Genomic DNA, 25,807 nt, shown 5'->3' with positions numbered 1-25,807 from the left:
TGAAACTTGTGCTTGCTTGGATTCATTCTCCAGATGCGCACAATTGCTTTCATCTAAGGCTAAAATGTTCACAACTTCAGTACAATGCACTGTGCCAATTAATTTGCCAGTTAGGAATGAGTTTACCACAGTCTTGCAACCTGTACCGTGTGCACTGCTTTCGGGTCCCTGATGGTCTAGTGGCTAGGATTCGGCGCTCTCAGCGCCGAGGCCAGGGTTCGATTCCCGGTCAGGGAATGAGGCAACCAAGTTTTGGCACTGTGAGTAGCGTAAACCAAAGACATTTCTGCTGTTGTTTTCCAATGACATGACTAGAATGTCAATTTAATCGAGCCCTGTCACAAATTCAATAGGACGTTGGTTTGTAAGGAGTCATCCTATGCGCACCACTGGATTTGAAATAACACTTTACAGCCAGCAGATTTACTACTTCTCTTTAGAGAAGGGCTCGCTTAACTCTTTCCAGCAGCTCTAGGACCATTGTGGCTTTTAAAAAATAAAATAATAATCAAGTTTTTCTGATACTTTGATGTGTAACACGGTGCTTAATAACATTTTGAGCAGCAAAGACAAATGCTATTTGTCATTAAATGACATGAACATCCACGAATGATACGAAAAAAGAGAAATTTCATGGTCTATTGTCGGACAAAATGTTTTTGTCCGCGGAATTGGAGCATTTGGCCATTTGGCAGGTGCTGGCCGTCCATCCGTCTTGGATCGAGTTTGAGGGAGGCCCGTTTTTTGTGTCGTACGGCACTGTGGAATCTAATCTTCCCCACTTGCTTTGTAGAGGAGGAACTTAGAATGCACATGAGAAAACAGACCATCACTTTAACTGAAGAGTCATAGCAAGAAATGCTTCCTTGGTTGAAGAGTTGCTAGAGTGCATTAAGCTGGAGACTGTGTTTCCCCTACAAGCCACCCATATTTTGAGCAGAGGTAGAGATAGCAAGGTACATTTGAAAGCTGATTATTCAAGGACCAGAGAATGCATTGGCCGGGAATCGAACCCGGGTCAACTGCTTGGGAAGCAGCTATTCTCTCCACTATACCACCAATGCCCTGACAGACCCTTATTTAGTCATCTATCAACTGTTTTTCTTGCAGGGCTATGACACACTCACTCTTACTCAGGAATCTTTCTATTTCTCCCTGAAATAAGAGAGAAGTCTAAAGTGTGAAACTTGTGCTTGCTTGGATTCATTCTCCAGATGCGCACAATTGCTTTCATCTAAGGCTAAAATGTTCACAACTTCAGTACAATGCACTATGCCAATTAATTTGCCAGTCAGGAATGAGTTTACCACAGTCTTGCAACCTGTACCGTGTGCACTGCTTTCGGGTCCCTGATGGTCTAGTGGCTAGGATTCGGTGCTCTCACTGCCGTGGCCTGGGTTCGATTCCCGGTCAGGGAATGAGGGAACCAAGTTTTGGCACTTTATAGAAGGGCTCGCTTAACTCTTTCCAGCAGCTCTAGGACCATTGTGGCTTTTAAAAACTAAAAGAATGATCGAGTCTTTCTGATACTTTGATGTGTAACACGGTGCTTAATAACATTTTGAGCAGCAAAGACAAATGCTATTTGTCATTAAATGACATGGGCATCCACGAATGATACGGAAAAAGAGAAATTTCATGGTCTATTGTCGGACAAAATGTTTTTTTCCGCGGACTTGGAGCATTTGGCGATCTGGCATGGGGGAAATTTTGGGTAAAAAAAATGTATATAAATATGAACAAATTTATAAATGTATATATAATTAATATAAATATAAAAAAAATCTTTCCTTACGCATTATACATGCTCCCTTGCAAAATATTTTTCCAAGGGTGACAACAATATTACTGGGCATGTATTGTTGTAATGTTTTAAATACTTGAACGCAGTTTTTCTAGAGAAGATAATTGCTTTGTATTTGGGAGTATCGTCCATTGACTCTTTTGGGCTTTCACATGCGCGCGCATACCGACAACCGGTAAGTGACATGCTCTTTATAAAGTTGTTTTGTAACGTCCCCATGCCAGTAATGTGAGAACCATGCATATGGTTTTGATGGTAAGGCTTGTGACTTTATTGTCGGATGGTTTATAAAGTGGTGTGACGTTTCTGCAGTGTGCAAGTTGTTGTTTTACGTGGAAGGGTTAGCACTTGCCCCGTAGCCACCACGTATTAGCCTCGCATGACAGGCTGCGCAAACAGCGCAATATCCACACAGGGAGCGCAGATTTGGACCTATCTGTGTCCTACTATCAGTATTTGACAACCTCTAGCAATGGGATTGCGCTTCAAATGCCCCGGAGTTCCCCTTTAAGTGCAGTGTAATGCATGACTCAACCTGGAGGCTCCTCTGTCTTTTGTCAAAATTGCACAAGCAAAGTTAAAAAAGAACCTTTTTGTCATATTGCTATGAAAGTCACACACAAAACAAAAAAATTTCAAAAAGCCTGAGAGACCTAATGAGGGAACCTGGGAAAAAATTTGACATCAAACCTCTTTCTTTAACAAGTCAGACCAGGAAGTTACTGACTACTTATTGTTTGCTACTTTACTTGTTACCTACTTAGCAGATATCAACCTTATGACAAACATAAAGAAATCGAACACACACTCTGATGATGGGGTGAGAGGTGGTAATGATCGAGACCACGCCCATAGACAGCTACAGCAAGTCTCTGTGGCGCAATCGGCCAGCGGGTTTGGCTGTTAACCGAAAGGTTGGTGGTTTGAGCCCACCCAGGGGCGAGTGTGTGCACGAACAAATCTACTGGTGAGCTACAGGTTGTAGGTTGGGTAGCAAATCAGAAGATGTACTGGGTAATACCATCGCTCTTTTACGCTAGTCGTCCATTGTTCCGTCAACGCAAGCCGTATCCAACGCATTCAGTTAATTTTCAATGAAATCCGGCCGATCGTTGTCGCCGTGCTCGCAAAGCATGCTGGGATTCTGGCACGGCGAGCTGGGGACCTGCGGCACGTCAAAAAGTTGGGCTCGCTCGAAGTTTATGCAAATTTGCCACGGCAGACGTAGTGCGTTACCCAATGACAGTAGATCATGTATTTTTTTCCCTTTGTTTATTCACCACTGAACATTTCGGGTATTGCTCATGTCATTGCTATTGCGGGCAAAATGAACAGCAGCAGAGGCCAGAATGGCTGTGCTAAAACTATTGTAGGCGAATAAACACACCTAAAACATCAGGCAATTGTGAGCATCTCCACTTTTGCAGTAAAGTAATGACCATCAAGGAATAGAGGTTCAATCCAGTGCATCAAATTCTTTCATGGGCAGAGGTGGAGTAGTAGTATTAAACATTATCAATAATTGTGATAGGCATTCATTTCAACAAAGAAACCAAATCACACCCATGGCCATGTTTTCACAACATGTCTTGTTCATGTTTCATTTTCAAATCAGAGAAAAGGTGCAGGGACAGGTGATGCAGCGAGAAGGAGATCTCCTGTGTCGCATCAGCAGCACAATAGCAACTCTCCTCGCTCGCAGATCCACATCCATGGTGCAATATGAAATAATTTTCCATTGCTGACGATTAACACATTAATTTCCCTCTGAAACTCCGAAACTTCGGTTGATTAAAATCACAAGTTATTTACTTTCCCCCGGAGCCATTCTACCGTATGTTCTATCTACAACTTCGTATACACGCCCACTGTAGTAGCAACACGGCGACACTAGGCATCCAATCCGGCGAGTTAAGTTGACGTGACGGAACAATGGACAACTGGCGTTAGAGATGCCTTGCAATCAGATATTTGTCGTCTTTCAGTTTCTCCTTCCTTTATTATCTACTTAAACTTGTCATGTCAGACACATTTTTCTTCGGTTTTCCCGTTCTCGCCCCCCATAGATGTCACAGGGGGCTGCAGATTAGAAGATCTTATTTCCTCCCATCCACTTATTTGATTGCCATGCAATCCATGTGAGCTGGGCAAGTGGCTATCACATACCTTTAGCAAAGTCTGCAGGACCAATGAATGAGTGTGGGAAAGTGAGCCTAGGCTGACAATACATGCATATTTATATTTTGCAGGCCTCGTTGGCGCAGTAGGCAGCGCGTCAGTCTCATAATCTGAAGGTCATGAGTTCGACCCTCACACGGGCCAGTTGTTTTGATGTGGTCTTTATAGCACTTCACCTCAGTTACAGCTGGAAACTTGCTGGGCACAAGTGGCTCCGATTACTCTCTGTTGGAGCTGCAGAAAGCCCACTCGGTAGCTCACTCACTACAAAGTGTGGAAGATGTCAAACACAAGTTATGGGGCTTCGAACCATCTCTCTTTTAGAAAAGCAAGTTGCACCCTGGCCAAGACCCATGACAAAGGATAGGAAGTTCATCATGCTGACATAATAGAATACGCTGTGTGACAAAAGCACCTTTGCAGACTCTCCTTCTCTTGACATAGACTGACATGGGACAATTCAGTCAAGTTTATCCCACGTGAAACTACCTCTTTTGCAACTTTCCATAAACTTTAAAAATGAGAATGAAAGCCAGATAAAGAAACTTGTGAGTTGATTGTTTAACCTCTAGTCCAGACAACAGGTCTTTTGAACAAGTAGCTACGTGCTCAACAGGCCATGTCATCACATACCTTTAGCAAAGTCTGCAGGACCAATGAATGGGTGTGGGAAAGTGAGCCTAGGCTGACAATACATGCATATTTATGTTTTGCAGGCCTCGTTGGTGCAGTAGGCAGTGCGTCAGTCTCATAATCTGAAAGTCGTGAGTTCGACTCTCACACGGGGCAGGTGTTTTGATGTGGTGTTTATAGTACTTCACCTCAGTAACAGCTGGAAACTTGCTGGGCACAGGTGGCTCCGATTATTCTCTGTTGGAGCTGCAGAAAGCCCACTCGGAAGCTCAGTCACTCCAAAGTGTGGAAGGTGTCAAACGCAACTTATGGGGTTTCGAACCATCTTCTTTTTTTTTTTTAAAGCATTGCAATCAGATCATTGTCGCCTTGTGTCAAACCCAAGTTATGGGGATTCGAACCATGTCTCTTTCAGAAAAGCAAGTAGCACCCTGGCCAAGACCCATGACAAAGGATAGGAAGTTCATCATGCTAACATAACGCTGTGTGACAAAAGCACCTTTGCAGACTCTCCTTCTCTTGACATAGACTGACATAGGACACATTTTTCTTCGGTTTTGCCGTTCTCTCCCCCCATAGGTTAGAAGATCTTATTTCCTACCATCCACTTATTTGATTGCCATGCAATCCATGTGAGCTGGGCAAATGACTATCACATACCTTTAGCAAAGTCTGCAGGACCAATGAATGGGTGTGGGAAAGTGAGCCTAGGCTGACAATACATGCATGTTTATGATTTTTAAGCCTCGTTGGCGCTACCTCGCTCACGTTAGTCTAAATCTCACCTCCAATAGGCTTCGCACTTCTCCATTCTCACATTGAACGGTTTAGCCAATGTCGCACCGACTCACAATGAACCGAGCCTATCAACGCCCGAGCTCACAATGGAACTCGGCCAATCAAGGTGAAGCCCTAACTTGGAGTTAACCTGCCTCCCCTCCTGCTCCCGCTCCCGCTCCCCCTCCTCCAACAAAACCAACAAAAAAACAAATTAAAGATTTTGTTTTTGTTAGGTTAGAGTATTATAAAAGTTAGCCGTTACAGAAAAGTGATTTTTCATCGAGCCGTTGTCTCTGCCAACTTAAAAAAACAATCTTACAGTAAGTATCAAGTTATATTGTTTCTTATATATCCTTCCATTCAAACAAACCTCGTATTACAGTTTTTCTCTATTGGTTTGGCTCATTTCTTGAAACAGAAATTACATTCTCAAAACTCTAAGATCATTTGGCATAACACTCTTATAGTTCAGCACAACACCATAGCTAACCTGCAAAAGCACATATCTCTCCCAATACTGTTCACCCATGCTTCAGACCTGATTTCTTTCCCATGAAAAGAGTCAGTGCCACCCAAATTGCAAAGATCTTTCTCAGTTGCCTAGGCTCATTTCTTGAAACAGACCGATCGTTTTAAACACTCTTTAGTACTTTTTGCAAAACTAAACTGAATGGTTCAGCAAAACACCATGGTTCACCAGCAAAAGCTCATATCTCCCCCTAAACAGTTCAGCCATGTGTCAAAATGAAGTTTCTTTCTCATTCAAATAGTCAGTGCCCCCAAAATGCATTGTCCTTTTGGCATTGTGTGAGCACTACAAGTCAAACTGTTTAGATGTTTTGTCACTATGGCATAGGACTACCTAACAGAATACAATAGTGTATAAAACTGAAGGAAAAAAGTTTCACTGTAAGAGTAGCCTCAAAGCACACACAATACACTCATACCAACCATTTTTATTCACACAAATACTGTGAAGTACGTAACTTCCATACAGTATAGTATTGTAGAAGGAAAAGAAAAATATACATAGCACACATATACTGTAATATAAACACAAACAAAAAACAAGCAAAATTATGTGGCTATGAATGATGACATGATCTATAATTATGGCCCGAATTTCATCTGGGACAGCACGGTGTCTTCGTGCTCCTCGGCCTCTTCCCCCTATTCCACCACTGCGCATCCTCACTCCTCCTTTTCTTCTTCTTCTTCTTCTGCTGGTGAGAGGAGTGTGAGTGGAAGAGCTGAGAGAAAGGCTAAGTGTAAAGGTGGTTTTTCTACCCTTTATTCGCTATCCTTGTTTTCTCTGTTAAATGTTTCATTAGTTGTGTTAGTTCTGCGTACTTTGTGTAGTCTTGTGAGGTTAATTTCGAGGTTTTTTTCGCATTTGTTTGGTGCGCTTCCCGGCCGCAATGGCGTCTGGCGGCTTCTCCATGCTGTCCCGGAAGCACGGCATCAGAGTCGGTGCCGGCTCTCCGTGCAGCGTGGAGGAAGTGGCGCTGGCCGTGGGGCAGGTGATCGGGCACGGTTCGGTAAAGTCCGCTGCCCGCATGAACAGTGCGGTGGTTTTATTTCTAGCGAAGGTGGAGCAGGTGCACAGCCTGGTGGAGGCGGGCATCACCAGGGGCGCCGCCAGGCGGGGAAAGGTGATAACGTTTCTAAGGGCCCAGCGCAGCCTGGGGGGCCCTCGGAGGTAGTGATAATATAATATTAATATTGTTGCCCATTCTTAGAATTTTCTAATGAATTACAACGTTTTTAAAGGAAAATAAACTAATTAAACACAATTTTCGATTTCAATAACTTTTCTTTAGTTCTTTGGCATATTGACATTTACTCGGCCCTCCCCCTCTTGCAAAATGGTGCGGTCCAGTTCTGATCGAATTGTAGTTGAACGCATCCGAAATGCAGGCAGGTGTATGGAGCGGCTGTCTGAAACACATGATGGACGGTGAGCTGACTGAAATAATCTAGAATGAAGTCGGGTTATCAGAAGCGGAAGGAAAGACGGGAGAAAGACGAGAGGGCCAGTAGAGGCAGGCAACTGGTCACTCAGTTTTTCTCAAAGAAAGGTAAGTTCACTCACTGACTTTGAGCTTTCAAACACTAGATGTTAGCGAATGGTAGGCTAACATATTAATATACATCTAACTTGGATGTATAACTGAAACCTGCATGCTTTAACCTTTTCCTGTATTAACTTATCTTGCATTCATCACTGATACAGAGCCAGGCTCCACATCAGGCAATGTTGCAGCGGCCAGTGACACCACCACTGCTGAAGTGCAGCAGGACAGGACGAGGACCAGCAGTGAAGATGGTGAGAAAGTAGCAAAGAGTACCATGTCACTTTAAAATTGATTCACAATAAGATGTTTCCCTTCTTTTAAGGGTTACACTTTTACAGCTAAGTATGGAGTCAATTTGATTGCATGCATAACTGTAACTTGCATGCATTTAAATTTTCTATGCATTAACGTCCATGCATCACTAACCTGCATGCTTTAACTAAACTCCATTTGAATCCATGATACAGAACCAAGCCCCTCATCAGGCCATGGTGACGACAACAGGGCCAGTGCCAGCAGTGCAGATGACAGCGCAGCACAGAGTAAGGAGCAAGAGCAGGAGGGGGCAGGGTTAATGGACATTTGCCAGTCTGAAAGTGAGGATCTACTTTCAAATGATCCAGGGTTGTGGCCAGTAAAGCTCATGGACAGTGACATAACTGGTATTGTCAGGAAATTGGCTACTACAGAGTCAAAGCAATTCTGAAGGGAAATCTTTTCCAGAGTACTTGAGGTACACAAAGGCAGCAAATGGCAGGGAAAGAATGTTTTTTATTCATATTGTGCATTTCAGGAGGTTTGTGATCATTCAAAGAGGCACCACTGAGGATGCTGTGATGGTGGTAACAGAGCTGAACTTTGACTTTAAGTGCTGGATCAAACATCTGTTGATTATTAAAACTGCTACGTCCAACGTGGGGCTCGAACCCACACGCCTGAGATTAAGAGTCTCATGCTCTACCGACTGAGCTAGCCGGGCTATTCACATTTTATAAAACATGCCTTCCGGAAAAAAAAGAAGAGATTAAACAAGCCAAAGTCAACTTTCAGAGATTTCGAATGACATGGGAACACATTCCTCCCTTTTCAACCTCTACCTATTCCACTCGACTGGATCCCACTCAGCTGTTAGGGTTTTCCAAGAGGTAATACCACCTGGCACAAGGTGGAACATTTCCAGTCCAGCCGAAAATGTGACATTTACAGACTGCAGGCAACTGATTGGCCAGGGAGTGATGTCACTGGATGAGTCATGAAAGCCACTCCTTAACAAGAACCCAGCAACAGCAACAGTTGGATTTGATGTATTCTGTGATCATCAACGAGGTGGATTACTAGACGCAAAGACACAGACCAAGTAGCATTTATACCTTCGCCTTGATGTCCTAAATTGTTGTGTCATGTTTTGTCCAATAAAAGTGACATCACAGGACTTTTGGACCTCTTTGCTATAACAACCCCACCCACATTGAGGTAGTTGTGAGTAAGTACGAGTGGAAAAGAGCTTAATGTAGCAGGAGAACTGCCTCATCGCACATCAGAATTGTGTATGTTAATGGGAGGAACTGAAGGCCCGTCTTCAGAGATAAATGCCCTTTTTCACCATGGCCTGACATGGCTTTCTTCACGGTCTTCTAATAAGAAAGTAAGATTTAAGCAATAAATTAGTATCAGGAGTGGGATTTGAACCCACGCCTCCTTTTGGAGACCAGAAGTCCCTGTGCTAAGGAAGGAATGAAGCCTTGAGTCTGGCGCCTTAGACCGCTCGGCCATCCTGACACCATTACTTCCCTGACTGTGTAAAATATGACAAACGTGAACCAAAATGCAAAACGCTACTCTACTTGACTATATTCGACTCAGATTTTAGGGTTTTCCATGAGGTAGTAACAGCTGGTAGCACCTACATTTTTAGCACCTACACGGCAGGGATTCGAGTTGAGTCCAGCCGAAAATGTGACGTCTACAGACTGCAGGCCACTGATTGGCCAGGGAGTGATGTCACTGGATGAGTAATGAAAGCAAGAGAGGGCCAGAGGCCATGGGTTGTTATTCAGATTTTCCTTATCCTTATTTTGTTTTAAAGTGAATGATCATACTTGAGCAAACGGGGAATACAGAAATGACATGAGCCCAAAGAAAGGTAAACGTAATGCTCTTGCACAAGTTTGAATGTTTTTTACTCATATTGTGCATTTCAGGACGTTTGTGATCATTCAAAGAGGCACCACTGAGGACGCTGTGATGGTGGTAACAGAGCTGAACTTTGACTTTAAGTGCTGGATCAAACATCTGTTGGCCGTACCTCCTCACGCCATATCCTGATCCAGGAACAAGGGCATATGCACATGCACATGCACATGCACATGCACATGCACATGCACATGCACATGCACATGCACATGCACATGCACATGCACATGCACATGCACATGCACATGCACATGCACATGCACATGCTACAACAAGGGCACGGATAGAAATGACCTTTGGCCAAATTAAATACAGGTTCATTGCTTAAAATTCTCAAGCACCATAGCTGACTTCTGACAGAGCCATCTTAAATTTTATAGTATACTTCATATTTTATACATTTTGTCTTGTGGACAACTTTTCAGGCTCAAGTCTTTTCTTCGTTGAGTTCCAGTGCCTGAAAGGACTCAGTTTCTCCTGACACAGTGAGGGACCTATACAGGGACACATATTTCCTTTGATCCTTATTGTTGTGACTTTTGAGTTAGAACTTCTTTTCATAATTTAGCATTGACACAGTAGCAGTTTAAGTCAGAGCAAGTGTAAGAAGGCTAAATGGACAGAGATGATTTATAACTTTCCACACGTTAGGTGATGGCACCCCACTGTGAATATAAATGTAAAAAACACATTTCTAACACTTCGCATGAATCGTACAATAATGACAAGTTTGAGTTCAAGTTGTGTTGAATTGTTTAATTATTATTACATGTTTCTCAAGCTGTGGAGAGAAAACAGAATTAAATACAGTTCACAACACGAAATTCTCCTTTATCTGAATTTATACTAACATCCCTCTCCAGTTTCTTGATCTCTTTTATTTTCAGTTTCTTGTGTTCCATATCTAGTTTGCTGCTCTCTTTATTGGACAAACACATTTCTTCAAAGGCTACTTACCACTCTGAAACATTTTCCTGTACTTTACCTTCACCTGCTGCCAGGTATGCTTTTGGCTGTTAAGATAGCTCCTGTTGAGATGTAACAGTGAAAAAATAATATGTGGGTCACACACTCACGATAATATAGTCACAAAGTATGATGATGCGTGTCGATTATTGGGTTATTAATAAAGTGAGCAGGGCCAGTATATTTGTGCTGTACATCTCATCCAGAGATAATTCAGCATGCTTTATGTAAACAAATTATAACACAAAGAGGAGAGCATAAATACATGAGTACAGTAAAATAAATGTCTAACAATTGAAACTTTCAGAACTTAGGCGTTTAGTCTGTCTGCAGTTGTCAGTCATGCCGTTTCTTCGCTTTTTTGATCGCAGCTGTATTACCATTTCTGGTGATGACACTTTTAAAATCCTCATACAGCTCCATCAGCATTATTTATTCAGCTGCCGAAAAAATTAGAGCTGTTGTCTTGCTCTCCTTTTCTGCCATCTCGATTTTTCCACCATCCACTCGTCAGGGCTTCTTACGTTCCTCGTGCACTCACACTTAGCTAGGCTATGTAAGCCTCACTGAGATGCAGCTGAAGTGTCTTTGTGGAGCAACTTGAGGCTTAATTGGGAGATGGTGCTAGTTCAAGCGACAATTTCTGGCTATAGCCTGGCTTTCTTTAGCTATTTTCGAGGAATACCCCCCTGGTTGTTGACCAGTGGATTTGTTGGTATACACACTCGTCCCTGGGTGGGCTCAAACCACCAACCTTTCGGTTAACAGCCGAACGCGCTGGCCAATTGCGCCACAGAGACTTGCTGTAGTTGTCTGTGGGCGTGGCCTCGATCATTACCACCTCTCATCCCTTCATTAGAGTATGTGTTCGATTTATTTATGTTATATGTTGTAGGTAACAAGTAAAGTAGCACACAACAAGTAGTCAATAACTTCCTGGTGCGACTTATTAAAGAAAGAGATTTAATGTCAAATTGTTTCCCAAGTGCCCTCATTTGGTCTCTCAGCCTTTTTGAATTTTTTCTTGTTTGTGTGTGACTTTCATAGCATTATGACAAAAAGGTTGTTTTTTCACTTTGCATGTGCAATTTTGACAAAAGACAGAGGAGACTCCAGGTTGAGTCATGCATTACACTGCACTTAACAGGTCACCCTTGGAGAAATATTTTGCCAAGGAGCGTGTATAATGCGTAAAGAGAGCGTTTTGGCGGCAGAATGTTTACTTTAACTCACGTAATACGCATAAGTCAGAACGTCCCTGGGTGGGCTTGAACCACCAACCTTTCGGTTAACAGCCGAACGCGCTAACCAATTGCGCCACAGAGACTCTGCCTAGCTTTTGTTGGCAGTGGGTGTGGCTTCGAGCTTGACTGCCCCCTCATGGCAGTAGATGCAAGCGTTCTGTATTTTTACGTGATGAGACTCGAGTGAACTGCTGCTGATCTATGTCAAACTTGAACCGAAAAGTAGGAGGTGCTATACAGCAAGATTACCAGTTACAATACAATTGTAATATCTCTCATCAAACAGCTCAGCATGCTTTGACACCTTAACTCTTGTCAACCAAATGACTTAAAGGATAACTTGTGAGTTCAGTGGGACAAGTCACCCATTACAGCTATCGATTTGCTACCAAACCTACAACTGGTTGCTGACCGGTAGATTTGTTGGTACACAAACTCGTCCCTGGGTGGGCTCAAACCACCAACCTTTCGGTTAACAGCCGAACGCGCTGGCCGATTGCGCCACAGAGACTTGCTGTAGTTGTCTGTGGGCGTGGCCTCGATCATTACCACCTCTCATCCCTTCATTAGAGTATGTGTTCGATTTATTTATGTTTTTCATAAGGTTGATATCTGCTGTGTAGGTAACAAGTAAAGTAGCACACAACAAGTAGTCAATAACTTCCTGGTCCGACTTGTTAAAGAATGAGATTTAATGTCAAATTGTTTCCCAAGTGCCCTCATTTGGTCTCTCAGCCTTTTTGAATTTTTTCTTGTTTGTGTGTGACTTTCATAGCAATATGACAAAAAGGTTGTTTTTTCACTTTGCATGTGCAATTTTGACAAAAGACAGAGGAGCCTCCAGGTTGAGTCATGCATTACACTGCACTTAACAGGTCACCCTTGGAGAAATATTTTGCCAAGGAGCGTGTATAATACGTAAGGAGAGCATTTTGGCGGCAGAATGTTTGCTTTAACTCACGTAATACGCATGTGTCAGAACACCCCTGGGTGGGCTTGACCCACCAACCTTTTGGTTAACAGCCGAACGCGCTAACCCATTGCTCCACAGAGACTCTGCCTGGCTTTTGTTGGCAGTGGGCGTGGCTTCGAGCTTGACTGCCCCCTCATGGCGGTAGATGCAAGCGTTCTGTATTTTTACGTGATGAGACTCGAGTGAACTGCTGCTTATCTATGTCAAACTTGAACCAAAAAGTGGAGGTGCTATACAGCAAGATTACCAGTTACAATACAATTGTAATATCTCTCATCAAACAGCTCAGAATGCTTTGGCACCTTAACTCTTCTCAACCAAATGACTTAAAGGATAACTTGTGGATTCAGTGGGACAAGTTACCCATTACAGATATTGATTTGCTACCAAACCTACAACTGGTTGCTGACCGGTAGATTTGTTGGTACACACACACTCGTCCCTGGGTGGGCTTGAACGACCAACCTTTCGGTTAACAGCCGAACGCGCTGGCCTATTGCGCCACAGAGACTTGCTGTAGCTGTCTGTGGGCGTGGCATCGATCACTACCACCTCTCATCCCTTCATTAGAGTATGTGTTCGATTTCTTTATGTTTGTCATAAGGTTGATATCTGCTGTGTAGGTAACAAGTAAAGTAGCACAAAACAAGTAGTCAATAACTTCCTGCTCTGACTTGTTAAAGGTCCCATGGCATGAAATTTTCACTTTTTAAGGTTGTTTAACATTAATATGAGTTCCTCTAGCCTGCCTGCGGTCCCCCAGTGTCTAAAAATGACGATAGACCTAAACCATGCACTGGAAATTATTCTCTGCCTTTGGAAATGTGACCATGCAGAAGCCCTGATCGAGAAAGCCGCCGCTTATGACGTGTGCCCGCTTATGACGTGGAGGTTGTTTCCACCCAGAGCCAATAAACTGCCTTTCCCCGCCCACAGCTCTTTGGCCAGCTCATTGTAAAATCAGTTGAAAGTCTGCGCAACGCCATCTTGATTTTTCTGCGTAGGATATCTAACACACCATGGCTGATCGAAAGCATAACATTTGCTCTGTACATGGATGTACAACGGATCTAAAAAATCTTTTTAAAGCTCCTGCATCAGAACCCCTAAAGAGCCAGTGGTCAGATTTTGTTTTTTCTGGGAAAGTGACAAAAGAACAGAAGAGATTTGTGTATGTGTGCGCCAAACATTTCACGGAGGATTGTTTCCAAAACTTGGGCCAATACCGAGCTGGCCTTGCCGATCGTCTTAAAATGAACCCTGGATCAGTACCAACTCTCTTTGGCCCAACTACAGACCTCGGACAAGTAAGTAATTTAACGCTCTATAATTGTCTTGCTTTTATGTATGTACAGTATAGTTAAATAGCTTGTTACCACAAGAAAGTGTCCTGAAAGTATCGTTAGCTCTGCAGCTAATAGCTAATGCAGCTACTGTCGCTAATGTAACAGTAAATAGCATGAGGTATGCGAGTGGACACCTCATTTACTGTAACGCCAGTGTTGTGTACTTATTTGTTGTTTTGATAGCCGTCCTGCTGTTGGTGTTATGGCGCGCACGATATCTGCCTTTCCCCTGATTAAAATGACTAGCACTACGTCCATCTTTGCAAACCAGAGCAATCAGCTGAGAATGTCAAAATCGCGATTAGCATAGGGCTAAGTCTTCAAACTTGCATTTGGAAGATATACAAAGTAATAACTTGTACTAATTTGACCTTGTTGTATCTACACAGGCCAGCACATCAAGTGCTTTTATTCAGCTGCCTCTCTCAAGGGATGTTGCCTGCCAGACAGACCAACTGGAAACACATACTGTAGCCACACAGCTATCCTTTAGGACTTTGAAGGCCCACATCAGAAGTGAAGGTATTTTGACCCTGTATTTATTTTGCTTGAGAAAACAACAGAACAAAACTTTACTAAAGACCAGTGTTATATTTTGCATGTCTTACTAATGATCGCAAGAAAAATTATTACAATGCGTTGGATGCAGCCTGAGCCTCATACAGTGGCTCAATGGAGACAGAGGTGTAATCAAGTCCAAGTGATGGAAAATATGACTGCCATTCTACAGTTAAAATTACCCCTTTTCCTTAGGAGATGGACACCTGTCATTCTTTATATTGGTTAAGCATATAATTGTATAAGACGAATGTAACATAAGCTTGCAATCAAGGTGAACCTTTTTTTTTCTAATGTATTTTTATTTTAATTTTATTTTAATTTTCAATTTTATTTGTACATGTGTGTTTTATGTATAATATTGTTATTATTATTATTTGTCTGTTTCTGTGTGGTGTGTTTGTTTGTATTGCCTATACGTTATAGGCAATAAAGTAAAAAAAAGAAAGAAGTGAAGGTATGTTCTAGCCACCTTCAATAAGATGAGATTAACTTTATTGTCCCACATGTGAAATTGGGTTAGAAGAGTGCTGTCACTGTATGAATACATCATATGTCATACACATGAATGACTTGACATATCAAACAAACATACATCCTGACGGTACAATGGTGATATTTGTTGCAGGTGTCCAGGCAACTGTCTCCTGGAAAGACTTTGGTGTTGGGACGTCCAATGTAGACCCTTTGTTCCTGTCATCAACACCAGTAAAGAGACCATCCAAAAGACCTCGATTGGATCTTGAGGAGGAGCAGGAAGATGATGCATTGGAGGGAAGCTCTTTAGTGGATACCCCAAAGGGACAGGATTCCACTTATGACCCTGCAGACACAGCGTCCGAAAACTCTACACTGAGGCTGTAAGTTATCATTATCTGTGTGCGAGTGTGAAGAAAATGTAGGGATTGTGAGAACTTTCATAATTTTTTTTTAATTGTATGGCATTCCAACATGAAGGATTGGTCTCAGCGAGACTGTTGTTGTTTATAGCATTACTTTTAGGATTATTTATGTGCATACAGATTATTCATCCGGCTTCAAGGAGTGTGCTGGTTTAAAGTACTGTCCAGATGAAAGCTCAATCTGATCAACTCAAAATGTGTTTTGCTTTCTTTGTGGTTTTATATAGAGAGGAGTCCTCCACTTCCACACACATCAAGAAGTACATAGTGTACGAGAACTGCATCATGCAGTTGTTTAATGCATGTCCGGTCTGCACACGGTCATGTGATGTGAAGACTCAAAGGCTGGGGACATTCCTGTCTGTGAAGCAGCGGTGTCCCCACTGCACATTTAGAAGACAATGGAATAGCCAGCCTATCCTGGGTAGCACGCCAGCTGGAAACCTGCACCTTTCTGCCGCTGTGTACCTGAGTGGTGCATCTTTCATACAAATAGAAAAGGTAAAGTATGTGCAACTGTAGATACCGTAACTGAAATACTTGTATTTATATCAAATTACATGTATTATTTCTCCCCTCCACACCCAGGTCTTCAAGGCAATGAAGCTGGAGTTGTTTCGGTATGAAACATTTCGCCGGCATGCCAGAGCCTTCATTGAACCTGCAGTTATTCACCACTGGAAAGTCGCACAGGATGTGAATCTGCAGCGGCTTACTCGGGAGGAAAAAGTCATACTCGGTGGTGACATGAGGGCTGATTCTCCAGGTATTGTTACTTGACTGAAGTATTGTATTTTGTACAGTGATATTGTTTGAAGTTCAAAGGAATGACAGCAGGCAGGGGGTGGTTTTATCAAGGTCTTTAGCTCCAACTATCTGTAGCCAAAGGCCAGCAATCAGAGTGTAATAGTGCTGGCTCTGAGACACACAAAAGCCAGGGACCAGGTCTGATGGCTCTAAGCAGTGTGTTGTTATGTGAAGTTATGAATTGCACCTAAATATAAGAATACATAATATGTATTGAATAGTGATTCCAAGTGTCATTATTTAAACCCAATTTTTAACAGGTCACTCTGCAAAATATGGGAGTTACACCATGATGGATCTCCAAACTAACACCGTTGTGGACATTCAGTTGGTCCAGGTGAGTTGTTGAAATTGACTCTGTAAAGGGGTTATTTGTTGTAATTTAAAAATCAAGGTCCATAATACATTGTCTACTAATGTGTTTTTTTTTCTGTGGTGACAGAGCAACGAGGTTGGTGGTAGCTGCTATATGGAGAAAGAGGGCCTGACGAGGAGTCTGGCCTTGCTCGAGTCGCGTGACGTCAAACTGGATTGCATTGTCACCGATCGTCATCCTCAAGTTCAAAAGTTCCTCAGGGAGAGAAACATCACCCAGTACTACGATGTGTGGAACTTCGCAAAAGGTAACTTTTCAGGTTTTCAGGTAACCTAAAGTACTTATGGCATCTGAGGTGGAAAAGACGCTGGCGTTCACCAGTGAATCAACATGTTTGGTCAAAGTCAGATGTTCAGAAATATCAACACCAAGATCTACTCTTTCCACCTCAGAGTCGTTAATCTGGACTGGTTGGTAGACTTTCTGCTGATATTGCCTGAAATCTATATATATCTCCTTAGTCTTGGTAACAATAGGAGTAGGTTGTTGTCTTGGCAACAGTTTGAAAGTCTATCTACCTCATTCAAGTAAGCCTGCTCATTGTTCTTAGAAATTAGGTCAACTACTGCTGTGTCATCAGAAAAATTGACAGCAGTGATGTTGGACAGTCAAATGCTGACATTATGAGTCAATATTATCAAATGCTTTGAAATTGTTTTTGAATTGCTACAGCATAGTTGTCACTCTTACTCTTTACTAAGTGGAATGTTGTTTGCTGTCATTTTAGGAATTTCAAAGAAACTGGAAGTCCTGTGTAAGATGAAAGACTGTGAGAAACTGAACAAGTGGATGAAAAGCATCAACAACCACATATACTGGACTGCAGCTAATTCAACCTCAGGGCCAGAGAGAATTGCCAAGTGGAACGCGATCCTCAACCATGTGCAAGATATCCACACGCATGAGAATCCTCTTTACCCCAAGTGTGAGCATGCAATCCGCACAACAACGGACAAAAAGAAATGGCTCCAAGCAGGTATCTCAACCAATATGCAGGCAAAATGTTAAAACAGCAAACAGACAAGCAAACAACGAGGTCATTGCTGTGATATTTGTTACTGTATTGTTTTCTAATAAGATATTTTGTTATTGTTTGCAGCAACTCCAGTTTTCTACAAGTTGGAGTCTCTGCTGACAAAGAAAAGAACGCTGAAGGATGTGGAAAAACTGAGCCTCCACCACCAAACGTCATCTTTGGAGGCTTTCCATGCAGTCATCCTTCGTTTTGCTCCAAAAAATGTAGTGTTTCCCTTTATTGGAATGCTGTGCAGGTAAAACAAATCTTTACTCAATACTTTTAGGAATTTTAGTTTAAAATATCTGTCAATATGAACAAATATTTTTATCTTGTACTTCCAGACTCTACCTGGCTGCTATGCATTTCAATGAAAATGCGGATCGACCACAGGCCGAAACGGAGGAAGGTGTACCCCTCTTTAAACTCTCCTTTCCAAAGTCTCGGAAGGGAGAGTGCAGAGCTAAACCAGTAAAGACGAAGGCGACCTTTGGTAATGGTTCAAATCAATTAAAATGACACATTGTTTGGAATTTTAACATTTATTTCTCTCGAAGAAAAATGGATTACATACAAATGCACAGTAAAAACAAAACTCAACCAATTAAATGGAGATATTGCTTGTGCTTTATGATACAGGTTATGTTTCTGACATGATGGACCTAATCTTCGATGAAGTCTTTTTTAACCCGACACCATACAACGATGCGCTGTTGGCCATCTCTGTCCCAGAAAACTTATCAGCGCAGTATGAGAGGCCGGACAAGGAGGAGGTCATTGCCAGCTTTGTTTCAAGGTTCAAACAGGGGGCCGTTTAAACCCAACATAGTGGCCTTCCTCATCAGGAAACTCCGAGCGGATGCGCAGGACCACACAGGCTGGAATTACAACCCGGATTCTGCGTCCCAAGAAGCCCCAGCACCAGCTCACAAAACTGCGACAGGACAGATACCTGTAGCGACTGAACAATTGATTCAGAAATTTTAGATATTAAATTCTGAATGTATCATTGTGTGTGTGAAAAAATAATTCTATGCACCAATGGATCATATTCGGTCTGTTTTGTGTCTCCCCCCCCCCACCCCATCCCTCGCTGTACAAAAATAAATAAATTATTGGAATACAAAGTCAAAACTCTAAACTTCTGTTATTAACTTATCTAACAATGCACAATTTACCGGTGTATTTCTCTGAACTGTAGAGGACCATAGTCTGCTCTGTATATTTGGCTGGCATTTTGAAGTGAGTAGACATTTAGGCAGACAGGCTCCAATCCAGGATGGTCTACCATGCATGGGAGCTGTTCTTCGACCTCCCGAAGTCGTGTAGTAACCTTTTTTAGAATTAGAAACGGTAAGTGACATTTATTAGCAAAATTAGTTGCCGAAAGAAGAGACAAATTATTTTCCAGTGAGGTGGTGAGAATGTTACCTGTGGTATCTCAAGGCAGCAAATATTCTCCACTTCTGTGGGCATAGTTGCACATTTTCCACAATGGCACCTATGTAAAAAATGTAGGTGGATATAAACAACATAAAAAGGTATAATGGCTTGTTAGTGTCTAGCTTGTGGCTGTTGAGTAAGTAAACATCAAATGTGCTCTGGAGTAAATCAAATATTATTTTTCATACGGTGAACATTTATCTTCAGGAATAAATCATGAGTAATGTGCAACATGATTTACATGGATGTGAAGGCTGCATAGCTCTTTTTTATGACAAAGATTACTGATATAACTAGACATACAACTACTTCAGCATAGGTAGCTAAGCCCACATGATAATATCTGTAACAACACATAAGCAAAACAAACTAAATTAACGGCGAAATACTTAACTAACCATTCAGAGACGTCCTGCTGTAGTCGCTGATTTTCAACTTCTTCAACTTCTTCTCCATCTGGATCAGACTCTGGGTCAAATTGAAAAGCTTGAACGACTGCTGTTCTACGTGCCATAGCGATTCACAACGCATTTGCGCATGGTACCAAGGGCGGAAGTAAGGCCACACCCCCACCCTCCGCTTTGCCCCGTCTTTCTCCTCCTAATTTGCATTTAAAGCTGCAGGCCCTAAACAGCTCATTCTGAGGATCCTAAGAAAAACTCATTTTGGGACTGGCTGTAATTCTGCACCAAGGCAGAATGTTGCCTATATACAGTATAATACAGTATAAGGGGACCACTAAAGCCTCTAAAAATATATAAAAGCCTCCATTTATTTTCATGTCATAGGATCTTTAATGCTGCTAACAATGTGGTTGTTTGCAGACTATGCAAATTTAATTTGGCGTACCACAGCAGTACATCAGCGATGCACGAACACTTAAAACGAAAGCACCCTGGAGCTCGTCAGGATGGCAGCAAAACACTGTAAGTTCTGTTCATTTCAAGATCCTCTCTGAATAAACGCTACGTTAGACTGTTGAGTTGTTGTCCAGTTATATTCCCGGCGTAAAATTTACGTCTTTTAATTACGACTAGAACAGGTCCCATGTTTGCCTAGTTTAAAGCTGTTAGCGCTACCAGTCCCGACATGTTTCTTCTGTGTTATCTATTTGCTAACACCGGACGGTGGATTTTATACTCTGCCATTATGTAGTTCTAGTCTACCTGTTGACTGTCGAAATTCCACGATCTAGTAGCAACCAGATCCAAGTAGTAAACACGCATTACAAGTTGACAATTTAAATTACATAAATAATTTTTTAAGTTGAGCCTCTGAGATGGCTGTAGTATAGCCTACTGTTAGCTAAATGTATCATAATAACAGCAATGATGTGGACGATGCTATATTTTTGATTTGCTGCTGTGAATATTCATGTACTTTATGTTTTTTGCCATTACAGGAGTAAGGAAAGCAGTGTGGCGGACCTTTTTTTTAATAAAAAGAACCAGGCACCTTGCACACCCCAGGAGGCTAGTGTGTACACAAACAGGATCGTCTCTATGATTGTGAAGGACATGAGGCCCCTTGCGATTGTTGAAGGGGAAGGCTTCCGTGAAATGATAAACACTTTCCACTCAGGATACACCCTTCCATCCAGGCGCCACTTCCTGACTTAATGGAGAAGAAGTATATGGTTACCATGGACAAAGTGAAAAGTGAACTAGAAAAAAAGCATTTCCAAACTATCCCTAACAACTGATGCTTGGACCATTCTGGCCACTGAGGCATATTTAGGTGTCACCTGTCATTTCATTAATGAAAATTAGGAGCTGACCTCGTTTAGCTTAACTACAATACCACTTGAGGAGCGCCACACTGCTGAAAACATTGCCCCTTGGGTTGAGATGGTGGCAGATAAATTTGATTTCTCCCTTCGAGATGATGTACTGGCGATTGTACATGATAATGCAAATGTTGTTGCAGCTCTTCGCATCCTAGAGGAGAAACATGCGGTAGCATCACATCGTTGTGCCGGCCATACGCTTCAGTTGGTGGTAAATCATGCCTTGAAGAACAACCCCATGATCGACAGGACACTCGGGGCTGCATGGTCTCTTGTGAAGCATTTCAAGAAAAGTGAGCCGGCTAGCAGCAAGCTGAAACAGAAACAAAAACAGTGGGGTACAGCTGAGCATACCCTGCTCCAGGATGTGTCTGTAAGATGGAACAGCTCACACTACATGGTAAGTCGCCTTTTGGAACAACGGTGGCCGGTGGTCCCAACACTTTCTGACCCAGACGTTACACAGCGTGGGAAGCAATACATGGATTTGAGGAATGATCAGTGGATCTTACTAGAGGAACTGGAGCAGGTCCTCAAGCCTTTCGAACAGGCCACTGTTTTTCTCAGTGGAGAGTCCTATGTCACAATATCTGTTTTACCTCCACTGCTGAAGGGTCTCCATAAGTCTACAAAGAAAACCACATACAGGTCTGCTTCTGTGAACTCTTTTCAGATTGCTGCAGACCAAGAGATGAAAGCAAGGTGGGAGTCTGAGTCTGCTTCAAAGAGAATGGACAAAATGTGGCCATCATTGCTGCTGCCCCTGACCCCCGCTTTCGTAGGATGAAGTTCCTGTCACCCGAGGATGCTTTGAAGGTACAAGTACAAATTCAGGCTCTGATAATTTATATCAAAAGAGCCAAGCAACAACTGGAAACGATTGAGCAGGAGCACTCAGCCAGTCCCAAGCAAAAGAACACCTCTTTGCTGGACATTCTGCTTGGCTCTGCGTAGTGTGACAGGATGAGGTCAATCGCCGCGTGCAACTGCTTCAACTGTGCGAGAGCCTCACGAGCGGCGACCAGGATTTCAAACAAGTTTGATTTTCATCCGAACGATCGGGAGGTGGTCGGGAGGGCTTAATCGTTTGTTGTTACCCCATGTATACCACACGATGCGAGACGCACGATTGAGCCAAAACTTGGTCCGATCTCCAAAATAGTCGCACGAGTGAAAGTCTTGTCGACATCGGGCCAAAAATTGCACAGTGTATGCCCAGCTTTAGGAGGCCAGTGCCTTATCCACGTGACTATTCAAAATAAAAAACACAACTTAAAGAGATCGGGTAAACGATCCTCTAATCCATTTAACAAAAGTGAAAGATTTCAGTCTTTTGACAACAATAATTCTTATTTTTTACTTATATCAGAAAAGTGGACTTTGGAGAACACTCGTGAGCACACCAAACGAGTTTTAATTAAGAGTGTGTTGAAAGGTTTTCAGAGTTGGTCAAGTGTCAATTGTGATGCTATGAGTGTTACATCGTCTTTTCCAGGTTTTTTAATGAGAGATGTCGAGTTTGATTTGAAAATGTATACATAGCAGAGGATGATTTTGGTCTATTGACCTCTGGGTTATGGGCCCAGCACGCTTCCGCTGCGCCACTCTGCTACACACCTCTGATGGGATTTTCGGCTCTTTTTCGAGATGCGGCTCTAATGGCTCTTCTTACTGTGGAGAGCCGGCTCTTTCGGCTCCCAAACGGCTCCCCATATATATTTTTACATTATTAATTATTAATAGCTTAAACCTAATTTTATAACATTTTGTTTCATTATTGACATTGTTAAGCACTTATGATGAGTAAAAATGCTGCATAACAGTGCTTTATAAATAAAAGTTTTATTATAACCAATTAAATTATCACAAAATAGCACCACTTCCACAAAAATAACTTAAAATAAATTAAACAGATAAAATACAAACACTCACCACAATACGAAAAAGTATCAAAGCAGCTTCATGACAAAAAAGGTGCCACAATACAAATATCAAATACAGTTCTATTAAATTAAAGTATAAAACTATGAAGGATAAAAGAGACCATGTGAACAACACCAGTTTTGAACTACTAGGCCTAGAGATGGAGAACTCACTGTATTACAAATACTCACCACAGTACGAAAAAGTATTAAAGCAGCTTCATAACAAAAAGGTACCATAATACAAGTATCACTTTCAGTGCTATTAAATTAAAGTATAAAACTATGAAGGATAAAAAACATGTGAACAACACAAGTTTTGAACCACTAGAGATGAAGAACTCACTGTGTTAAATACAAATACCCACCACAGTACGAAAAAGTATAAAAGCAGCCCCGTCACCTTATTAATTGAAAGCTGCGTGTGATTAGTCAGATGTGTGGAGCACACGCTTCCATGAGGGCAGTGGAGACCGAGGAAAAAAAACTCTCCGTCTAGCACTGGCAGAAGCTGAGCAGAGTGAGGGGGGGGGGGGGGGGGAGACAGCGAGGTATCAAGGACAAAAAAACCGACGTGGGGACAAAACTGTCGGCTCTGTGGCACTTGCAGAGCACAAGCGAGACAGCGAGATACTGAAAGAAAAAAAAAAACGGCTCCCAAATAGGATCCCAAAACGGCTCCCATTGTGGAGCCAGTTCCTGTCGTTCACTTCAAAGAGCCGGCTCTTAGAGCCGGATCGTTCGCGACCGACACATCACTAGTCTGAGGCAGACACACTCACTGACCCTGTGGACTTCGGGGTCCCGGGCTGCTTGGCCGTGAGTCATGTACAGTCTGTGGGAGAGAAGTGTGATATGATCTGGACCGTGAACAAGGTTGTAAAGCCACGAAGAACCAAGTGACAATGTCAGTAGGGATTGCAATAAAGTAATTTACACTTAATTACATGTGCTGTCTCTTAATCAATGATTTGCATTGAACCAAAATGATAGAAAGCACCTCTCTGCCGCCTGCTGTCCAGGAGCAGAGCCACTCGGCTTCCTTGGTGCTCTCCACGGTCCTCCTGATGCCCGCGCTTTCTTCCTAGCCTTCTGGGTGTAGCTAAATGGTGAAAGAGTCATCCATATTCTTCATTCAGCCCATGGAATGTATGTTTAATTCTGGTGCACAAAATAATTACTATTTTGTACCTTGAAGGCTTCTTGTCCATGGCATGGAGAGCTGTGTAGCGGTGGACTATTTCCTCCTCCTTGGCTGACTAGGCTGTACTACATGCAACTCAGAATCCTACACTCACAGTTTTCTCCAGAATTGTGCAGATATATATTGTTCAATAAATAAATCCACATGCTGCAGTGGCTTACCAGGACTTAGTAAATCATTTCACCTACCTTGTGGAACCCACAGGAGCACAGAAGGCTTCCCCCGAACAGATCCTTTGTGTGGTTCTGCAGGGGACAAGCATCAATTTTCTCCAGGGCCCTTTTCCACTTCTTGGCCCCTGGACGTTTGCCAGTAGAGAAGTGGTATTGGCCCTGGGCATATTTTACACAGATGTCCCTCCAGTAAGCATCAGGTTTCCCTGTCTTAGTCATCTGCAAACATTAATAAAACAGGTTAATGTAAAGCTAGGCTATGTGTACAGAGGGTATGAATTCATCCCCCTTTCACAAAAATAGAATCATTATTATCTAAATGTGGTTTCATGTAGGGATGTTTGAGGTTGTTTGATTTAAAATTAGGCGAAACAAAAGCAATTGCACTTAGGACAAGTCAAATTTAGGGCTGGGGTTATTACAATCTCTTCAGTATATACAGTATATATCCAAATGTGGAAATTTTTTTTAATCCATTTAAACATACAACCATTTATACCCATTCTTCTAATTTGAACTAATAACCCTTCTCTCCACATCATATCATACGCTCTTTCAATATAAAAAAATACTGCTACAACACTCTCTTTATTTACTTGAGCCTTTCTTATTTCATTCTCTAGACATATTACTGGATCCATTGTACTCCTCCCTCTCCTAAATCCACTTTGATACTTTGATATAAGTCCTTTACTTTCTATATAATATAACAATCTTTCATTTATCATTCTCTCCATTATTTTACATATATTGGATGTTAAAGCTCTTGGTCTATCATTTTTTATTTTTGGTTTTGATTCATCTTTTCCTGGCTTTCTAATTGGTATAACCACAGCTTCTTTCCAACTTTTTGGTAATTCTCGCTCCTCCCAAATTCTATTATACAATTCCAATCAAATATTTTTAGAAAATTCACTTAAATTACTTATCATTCCATAACAAATCTGATCTTTCCTGGAGCTGATAATTTATATTTTTAAACTGCCCTATTCAATTCCATTATTGTAAATGACATATTCAATAAATCTTTTGATTAGACCATTTTCTCCAATAACTCCTTATTTTCCAGAATTGTCTTTTCTCGCCCTACTACGCTGATATTTTCAGAACTATGAATTCTAACAAACACTTTTCTCAACATCTCTGCCTTATCTTTATTTTTCACTGCTGTTGTTTCTCCATTATTTAATATTGGACATCCATTCACTCTTTTAATTCCTTTCATTCTTTTAATCACTTTTAACAGTTCTTCTTACCTTCACTTGCAATTTTTTGTATTCATTCAAATTCTGAGGGCTATGATTTCCTTTTAATACTTTAAAGGCTTTATTTTGTTTCTTCAATAGCTGCAGTACATTCTATTGTCCACCATGGTACCAACTTCCTTTCCTTTTTCCCACCTTTTATCCTTATAGTTTGACTAGCCACT

At 41.9% G+C, this 25,807-nt stretch overlaps 1 protein-coding gene, 2 long non-coding RNA genes and 10 other non-coding genes across 14 annotated transcripts in view; 6 read left to right on the top strand and 7 right to left on the bottom strand.

Moving 5' to 3' along the window:
* The window catches only part of LOC142385525 (immunoglobulin kappa light chain-like), a 202,846-nt gene that overhangs the window by 147,325 nt on the left and 29,714 nt on the right, over positions 1-25,807 (top strand). The window lies entirely within an intron of this gene.
* On the top strand, positions 166-237 carry trnae-cuc (transfer RNA glutamic acid (anticodon CUC)). Its single transcript has one exon. It is a non-coding gene; the product is annotated as a tRNA-Glu (tRNA).
* On the bottom strand, positions 993-1,064 carry trnag-ccc (transfer RNA glycine (anticodon CCC)). Its single transcript has one exon. It is a non-coding gene; the product is annotated as a tRNA-Gly (tRNA).
* Positions 1,347-1,418, top strand: trnae-cuc (transfer RNA glutamic acid (anticodon CUC)). The gene has a single exon. It is a non-coding gene; the product is annotated as a tRNA-Glu (tRNA).
* On the top strand, positions 4,053-4,126 carry trnam-cau (transfer RNA methionine (anticodon CAU)). The gene has a single exon. It is a non-coding gene; the product is annotated as a tRNA-Met (tRNA).
* Positions 4,699-4,771, top strand: trnam-cau (transfer RNA methionine (anticodon CAU)). Its single transcript has one exon. It is a non-coding gene; the product is annotated as a tRNA-Met (tRNA).
* trnak-cuu (transfer RNA lysine (anticodon CUU)) lies at positions 8,377-8,449 on the bottom strand. Its single transcript has one exon. It is a non-coding gene; the product is annotated as a tRNA-Lys (tRNA).
* On the bottom strand, positions 9,139-9,249 carry trnal-caa (transfer RNA leucine (anticodon CAA)). Its single transcript has 2 exons — positions 9,212-9,249; positions 9,139-9,184 (listed from the first exon to the last, which is right to left on the bottom strand). It is a non-coding gene; the product is annotated as a tRNA-Leu (tRNA).
* On the bottom strand, positions 11,356-11,429 carry trnan-guu (transfer RNA asparagine (anticodon GUU)). The gene has a single exon. It is a non-coding gene; the product is annotated as a tRNA-Asn (tRNA).
* trnan-guu (transfer RNA asparagine (anticodon GUU)) lies at positions 11,883-11,956 on the bottom strand. Its single transcript has one exon. It is a non-coding gene; the product is annotated as a tRNA-Asn (tRNA).
* Positions 12,311-12,384, bottom strand: trnan-guu (transfer RNA asparagine (anticodon GUU)). The gene has a single exon. It is a non-coding gene; the product is annotated as a tRNA-Asn (tRNA).
* Positions 18,018-19,277, top strand: LOC142385526 (uncharacterized). Its single transcript, XR_012770202.1, has 3 exons — positions 18,018-18,106; positions 18,195-18,343; positions 18,490-19,277. It is a non-coding gene; the product is annotated as an uncharacterized LOC142385526 (long non-coding RNA).
* On the bottom strand, positions 18,026-20,074 carry LOC142385527 (uncharacterized). The gene is made up of 3 exons (XR_012770203.1): positions 19,282-20,074; positions 19,029-19,183; positions 18,026-18,811 (listed from the first exon to the last, which is right to left on the bottom strand). It is a non-coding gene; the product is annotated as an uncharacterized LOC142385527 (long non-coding RNA).

Source organism: Odontesthes bonariensis, chromosome 8 (assembly GCF_027942865.1).
Source record: "Odontesthes bonariensis isolate fOdoBon6 chromosome 8, fOdoBon6.hap1, whole genome shotgun sequence".
Lineage (NCBI taxonomy): Eukaryota > Metazoa > Chordata > Actinopteri > Atheriniformes > Atherinopsidae > Odontesthes > Odontesthes bonariensis.
This window is presented reverse-complemented; position numbering and strand designations above follow the sequence as displayed.